The 5,247-nt window shown below is 39.7% G+C and overlaps 1 pseudogene; it reads right to left on the bottom strand.

Moving 5' to 3' along the window:
• Window positions 1-3,595: 3,595 nt before the first annotated feature.
• LOC132497784 (oocyte-expressed protein homolog) lies at window positions 3,596-4,017 on the bottom strand (annotated as a pseudogene).
• Between the last annotated feature and the right edge of the window lie 1,230 nt (window positions 4,018-5,247).

Here is a 5,247-nt window from a genome sequence, read left to right as displayed (position 1 = left end):
GGACATCTTGAAGCTCCAGGTATAATTTTAAAAAGAAGAAAATGTGCTATGTTTTAAACATTTAATTTTGTCAGTGTATCTCAGTTACAATATGTGCATCTTCATTTTGGAGAGAACATTGAAAAATCTGAGTTTCTTGTCTTTGTAAAGTGTGAGACCCATGATCAGTGGGCCTTCTGGTCAACTTCCCTCTTTCCAGCCATACCCTGTGATAGCTCAGAAGGCAGACATCTTATTAAAAAGTATGGGTTTTGTAAACTGATTCATGCTTACCACAAAAAATTAAGTACTACAGAAAAGTTAAAGAAGAAAGTAAAAAACAAAAAAACAAGCAAAACAAAACCCACTATCAACTACCCAGAAATAATCATCATTAACTTTTGGCAGACAAGATCTTTGTCATCATCTCTCTTTATATGTATCCTTATGTGTGCATAGATATAATTCTATAAAAATAGGATCTCAGAGGGCTTCCCTGGTGGCACAGTGGTTAAGAATCTGCCTGCCAATGCAGGGGACATGGGTTCGAGCCCTGGTCCAGGAAGATCCCACAGGCGGCGGAGCAGCTAAGCCCGTGCACCACAACTACTGTGCTCTAGAGCCTGCGAGCCACAACTAATGAGCCCACGTGCCACAACTACTGAAGCCCATGTGCATAGAGCCTGTGCTCTGTAACAAATGAAACCACTGCAACGAGAAGCCCGTGCACCACAACGAAGAGTAGCCCCCGCTCACCACAACTAGAGAAAGCCTGCACACAGCAACAAAGACCCAACACAGCCAAACATAAATAAATAAATAAATAATAAAATAAATTTATAAAACAAAAAACCCAAAAGACTTCCATTTGAACAGTATCTATGGACTTCCTGCTCTGAAGATGAGAAACTTGACACTATCCTTACCTCATCCCTTCAAGACCACATTTCTGGTAAACCTGTTTTTACTTTTACCTTATCAAGATTCATAAATTTGCTCTCTCCTGTAAACATAATTCTCACAGCACTGCTTTTTCTTTAAACCATTGAATGAGTTTAATGACCCACCATTCATTGGCCATGGAACCTCCATTTCTAGTTTCTTTATTTTCATTTGTCTTTCGGCTTGCTGTATTTTGATGTTGGATGACTCTCAAAGAGCTTGTGAGCACTAAATTTCATGAACCGTTGCTTATTTGAGAAAGTCTGTTTCTTACCTTTATGTTTCAAGTACAATTGATTGGACACAAAATTACACTTTGATTTTCCTGGGAAAAATTTTCTGGGGTTTAAGTCTTCTCTTTTTGTCATTAAATCCTTCAGAACTTTTTGTCTTACCATTTGCTCTTTTCTTTAGGAATATCAATTATTTTTATATTAGATTTCCCTTGTCTGTATTCCATATCAGTAATCATCACTAATAATTTTCATCTTTTTAAATTTCATATTTCATACCGCTGTTTTCAGTTGTACATATTTTATTTTGGGATGCTTCTCTGTGGCCTTTATCTATGAAAAAACTTGGTGACCCACCTGGACTTGCCTTTTAGTACCTTGACCATCAGCATCAGGGACTTGCATAGTTTTTGGCCTTGTTCATTTTCCTTCTTCCTTAGATCAAAGACTCCTTGCTTCACTTCTTAAATGGGTCAATCCATCTCACTGTAACCTCTTCAAGAGCAGGAGGAAATTTAGGTAGTTGTTTTATAATCCTTAGTTTTATTCTGAGGAAATGAGGGAAAGATCATGTAGGTCAAGAAGCATAACCATGAGAGATGGTGGTACTATATGAAGTTAAAGAGGATAGGTTGGGGAAGGCAGGTTGGATTGTCTTTAGGCTATGGAGTTTGGGTTTTATTCTTAGTATATTGGGTGGGTGGGAGGAGAGTGGAGAGTGGTGGTCATTGAAGGACTTTAAATAAGAAAGGACTGTGCACTCATATGTTTTGAAGATAACTGTAGTTGTAGGATGGAGAATGAATTGGGTAGGATGAAGAGTAGAAGATAAAAGATCAGTTAAGGAACCTTATATCTACTCATTAGAGATAATTGCAGACTAAGTGCGGCATTAAAAATAGAAAGACGAGGGACTTCCCTGGCAGTCCAGTGGATAAGACTCCCAGTGCAGGGGGCCGGGGTTTGACCCCTGGTCAGGGAACTAGATCGCATATGCTGCAACTAAGAGTTCGCATGCCACAACTAAAGATCCCACACGCTGCAACTAAGACCCAGCACAACAAATAAATAAATAAATAAATATTTTTTAAAAAATAGAAAGAAGAAACATATTACTTTTTTTTAAATGAAGGGAACTGGATGGATTAAATATATTTTTGCATCCATAACAACTTGATATGTAATAGCTAAATGTGGAAAGGATCAAAAATGTTCATCAATAGGTGAGTTTAAACAATTGTGATATTTCCATACAGTGGAACACTACTCAGCAAAAAAAGGAATGAGCTATTAATGCATACAACAATGTAGATGAATTGTAAAATAATTATGATGCATGAAAGAAGTCTGACAAAGAGTTCATACTGTATGATTCTATTTATTTAAAATTCAAGAAAGTGCAAAATGAGCTATAGTGACAGCAAGCATATCAGTTACTGCTTGGGGATGGGAGTATGGGGTGATTGCGGGGGTGGGCTGGCAGGATTCCAAGGGAGCATTAGGAAACTTTTGGGGGTAATGGATTTGTTTATTATCTTGATTGTGGTGATAGTTTTCGGAGTGTACCTGTGTCAAAACTAATTAAATAATACACCTATTTTATCTTAATTATGGGCAGTTTATTTCATGTCAGTTATACATCAATAAAGCTGTTTAAAAAACTCTTAAACTATTTTTGAGCTGGGTTAGTGGTATTTGGTGAAGGGAATGTGGGAGAGTGAAACAACAAAGATGACGATTAGGTTTCTGAAATGAGCTATTTTCTATGAAGACATTTAAAGCCATGGCATGGGAGACACTACTGAGAGTGAGAATGAAGAAGGCCTGGGATTGAGTGTAGAGGAAAGGTGACATTCACAGGCTGGGCAGAGGAGAAGCTGGTATCTTATTTATTTGTGCAAATGCACCAAAGTTTATTTAACTCTTTTTGATGGAGGACACACTTATTTCTAATGCTTTTAACTTACAAACAATGTTGCAATGAATAACCTTATATATGTGTTGTTTTGGAAGTGTGTGTGTGTGTGTGTGTGTGTGTGTGTGTATGTGTAATTTGCAGGATAAATTTCTCTAAGTAGAATTTGCTGACGTATATACACTAATATGTTTAAAATAGATAACTAGTAAGAACCTGCTGTATAAAAAAAATAAAATTCAAATAAATAAATGAAAGAATTTGCTGGATCAAAGGGATGAACAGTTATGATTCTGGATGATAGTGCTAAACTCTCCTTCATAGTTGCACGAATTTACATTCCTATGAGCAATAACCATTGCTCATAGGAATGTAAATTAATCAGCAAAATAATAATCAGCAGCAAAATAATCAAACCACTATCCGTCAAGATACAGGAAAAAAATAAATGCATAGATTTAAGGATATTTGCTTCTCTTGAACTTTAGTAGCAGAAGGAGAACTGTTCTCATGCTCCTGACAACACTTACGCAACAGGACGCTGGGGGACCTGGGGGCCTGGTGCCTAGCCCTTCAAGAACTACTCGAGTTGTTCCATCTTCTCAGCTCGGGCGCGCTGCTCCCGGTGACTCGGCGCCAGGATCAGGAGCACGCTCTTCACCCGGCGCTGGACAGTCGGCCGCCCGAAGACGGTGATTTCCACCAACTTCCCGGCGTGAACTGCGTCCACCGTCAGCAGGGCCTGGCTCATCCACCTATTTCCGGAACCAAGGCTCGGACTGGGCCGAAGATCGAGTCGGCCAGCCACGCCTCCAAAGAAAACACCAGCGGATTCCTCAGCTACTGCACAGGAAACCACCATGGCTGGGAGCGAATCCGTGGCGGCGGAAGTGGGAACCCCAGCAGGCCGTCCCCCAGAGCCTCGGTGGCGCCCACGTCGTGGACCATGCTGGAACCGGCAGCCCGTGGGTAAGGGGCGAGCAGCTCTCGCGGGATTTTCTTTCCCCATAACCTCATTAACACAGAGTATTATCTAGCTTTTGGCCTTTGCTAATCTGGTAAGTGAAAAATGGTAGCTCTGGATAATTTTAATTTGTATTCTTTCATTATGAGTGAGATTGAACATCTTTTTATGTTTAAAAGATATTTGTATTTCCTTTTTTGGGGATTGTTGTCCATTCAAAAAAGTGAGTAATTGTTTTTGGTTTTTTTTTTGCGGTACGCGGGCCGCCTCTCACTGTTGTGGCCTCTCCCGTTGCGGAGCACAGGCTCCGGCTGCGCAAGCCCAGCGGCCATGACTCACGGGCCCAGCCGCATGTGGGATCTTCGCGGACTGGGGCACGAACCCATGTCCCCTGCATCGGCAGGCGGACTCTCAACCACTGCGCCACCAGGGAAGCCCCAAGTTATTGTTTTTTTTTCTTAGCACTTTACATGCTATAGGAAAAGTAGCCCTTTGTTTGCAATATAACGATGTAAATGTGTTTTCCCAGTTTGTTGTTTATCTTTGGAATTTATTTTCCCAGTTTGTTGTTTGTCTTTTGAATTTGTTTATGGTGGCTTTTGCCTTGCAGAAATGTTTGATTTTTATATTTTCAGATTTATAAATCTTGGGACTTCCCTGGCGGTCCAGTGGTTGACTCCACGCTTCCACTGCAGGGGGTGCAGGTTTAATTCCTGGTCAGGGAACTAAGATCCCACATGCCATGCGGTGCGGCCAAAAAAAAAAAAAAAATTTATAAATCTTTTTGTTTATGGCCCTTGAGTTTTGTGTCATAGTTAAGAAGGCTTTTCCCACTCTGAGTTTATTAAAGAATTCTCTCATGATTTCTTACAGTGTATTTATAGTTTCATTATTTAAGCTGAGATCTTTGATCCAGTAGAAGATTTTCCTCGTGTAAAGTGGGAAGTACAGATACAACTTTGGTTTTATTTTTAGATGGCTCCCTGTTTTCTCCAAATCATTTATAATATAAATCTATCTTTTCACCATTGAATTTAAGATTCCATCTTCATCTTTACTAAGTAAGAGAGAAGGCTTATGTATGGAGGTTGTAGAATATATTTGAATGCTAACGGGAATGTTCCAGTAGAGATGGAGAGAACTGAAAATTCAAGAGTAAAATCCCTGAGATGGTGAGAGAACAAGATTCAGAACAGTTTAGTAATAAATAATGA

The sequence above is a fragment of the Mesoplodon densirostris genome, chromosome 10, assembly GCF_025265405.1.
Source record: "Mesoplodon densirostris isolate mMesDen1 chromosome 10, mMesDen1 primary haplotype, whole genome shotgun sequence".
NCBI classification, from domain to species: Eukaryota; Metazoa; Chordata; class Mammalia; order Artiodactyla; family Ziphiidae; genus Mesoplodon; species Mesoplodon densirostris.
The sequence above is the reverse complement of the archived record's forward strand: the minus strand, read 5'-3'. Positions and strand labels throughout refer to the sequence as shown.